Source organism: Arachis duranensis, chromosome 4 (assembly GCF_000817695.3).
Source record: "Arachis duranensis cultivar V14167 chromosome 4, aradu.V14167.gnm2.J7QH, whole genome shotgun sequence".
Taxonomy (NCBI): Eukaryota; Viridiplantae; Streptophyta; class Magnoliopsida; order Fabales; family Fabaceae; genus Arachis; species Arachis duranensis.
Window position 1 is genome coordinate 90495009 of NC_029775.3, and position 2417 is coordinate 90497425.

Below are 2417 nucleotides of genomic sequence, written 5' to 3' on the forward strand. Positions count from 1 at the left end.
TTCTGAGTAGGATTCAATGATTGAATGACTGTGACGTGCTTCAAACTTCTAAAGGCGGGGCGTTAGTGACAGACGCAAAGGAATCACTGGATTCTATTCCGGCCTGATTGAGAACCGACAGATGAATTCCGCTATGCTGTGACAGAGCATATGCAATCGCTTTCACTGAGAGGATGGGAGGTAGCCACTGACAACGGTGAAACCCTACACACAGCTTGCCATGGAAGGAGACTGGCGTGTTTGAAGAAGAAGACAGTAGGAAAGCAGAGATTCAGAAGATGGAGCATCTCCAAACCTCAACCTATTCTCCATTACTGCAAAACAAGTAACTATTTCATGTTCTTTTGCTTTTCACAATCAATCCTGATAATTCCTGATATCCTGACTAAGATTTACAAGATAACCATAGCTTGCTTCAAGCCGACAATCTCCGTGGGATCGACCCTTGCTCACGCAAGGTATTACTTGGACGACCCAGTGCACTTGCTGGTTAGTTGTGCGGAGTTGCAAAAGTGTGATTGCAATTTCGTGCACCAGCCTCTATTCTCAATCTTTGCCATGAATGTATCTCTCTTTATTACATGCTTTCTTTAGTTACTTGCTTGCTTTATTCTTCTTGTTATTTAATTTCTTGCCCAATTAATTTCTTGCACCTTTATCAATCAAACCCTTTAATTGCTAGTTCAATTTACTTTTGTTGCCATTTATTTCCTTGCTTATTACAAAATCAAACCCCTTGTTCTTTCATAGCCAATAATCATTCACTTCATTGCAATTCCTTGTGAGACGACCCGAGGTTTAAATACTTTGGTTAATTTTTATTGGGGTTTATACTTGTGACAAAACTAAATTTTTGATTGGGAGGATTGTTTGTTGGTGTAGAACTATACTTGCAATGAGATTACATACATTTGTGAAAATTCTATATCGACACGACAAATTTCTTTCATTAATCATCAGCCATGATGGCTTGAGTATCTTTCGACTCAGAGCGTCAGCAACCATGTTAGCTTTTCCTGGGTGATAGTTTAGAACAAAGTTATAGTATTTAAGGAACTCCATCCATCTTCTCTGCCGCATGTTGAGTTCCTTCTGATCGAACTAGTACTTTAAACTTTTGTGGTCGGAGTGAAACCCAACTCCATATAAGTGATGCCTCCATATCTTCAGTGCAAATACTATCGTAGTTAGCTCAAGGTCATGGGTTGGATAATTGACTTCATGGGTCTTTAGTTACCTTGATGCATATGCCACTACCCTCTTGTCTTGCATTGAAATGCAACACAGTCCCTATCTCGAGGCATCACAATAAACCACAAAAACTATGTTCGGGTTAGGTAAGACCAACACTGGGCTATTCGTTAAGGGGCAATGGAGATTGGCCCTGTCCCAGGTACCAATTCTATGAAAAACTCAACTTCTCGTTTAGGGGGGAAAGGCGAGTATATCTTCAGGTAAGATATCTGAAAAGTCTCATTCCACTAGTATCTCACATAGTTTCTTACTAGAGTGCATTCTTATCAAAGTAAGTAAGGCACATCCTTGCTCTATATCCACACTTTTGTAAGGTCTTGAAAAAGTAACAAGGAAATCATTTGTGTTTTGTAGGGATCGAGGGAGGGGCGAGATAACTTTTCTCCTAAGACAATCTAACAAGACTTGATTTTTATTGAGCAAATCCATTCCTAAAATGATGTCTAGCCTTGCTAAAGGAAGGCACACAAGGTTATCATGGTATGACTTATCTGAAATGAATATACAAGTCCTTAGATAGACTTGCTGAGTCTTGATACTCTTACCGACTGAGGTGGTCACTAATATGACGTATGGTAATTTGGTCATGGCTATGCTAATCCAATTGTACACTTACCCTCGATTTGATCATCTAACTCATGGACTTTCTCGCTGCTGAGGGCAAAGATTCATCCTTGATGCTGCGGTAGATCGATGAGGGGTAGGAGAATTGTCAGACATTCCTTGGCAACATGTCCTGGCTAAAAACACTGGAAGCACACATTTTGCCCAGCGAATTACCTTCCCTTGTGTTGATTCCCACATGAAGCACACTCCTCGAGCTCGGTGGTCCTCTGTGAGGCATCAGTGAAAGTTTTTTGGTGATTCATGTCTTGTTGAGTTTGTCTTCTTGTAGGTCTTCCAAAAAAGGCCTTCTTCTACAATGGTTGTTGAGAAGGTCCTTGGTTCAGCTATCTTTTCTTAAAAGCTTTGCTCTTTTTTGACGCTAGTTTCTTGGTTCACTCTTCAATCACTTGAAACTTGCTAACAAGGGAAGAAAACTCCTGGCTCTCCAGTGGAGCTATTATGGTTAGGACCTCTGCTCCGAGCTCTCCTTGATACTTCATATTTTTCCACTTTCATTTAGATTAGCCTTGTACATGGCAAAAAACTTGCAAAGTCTC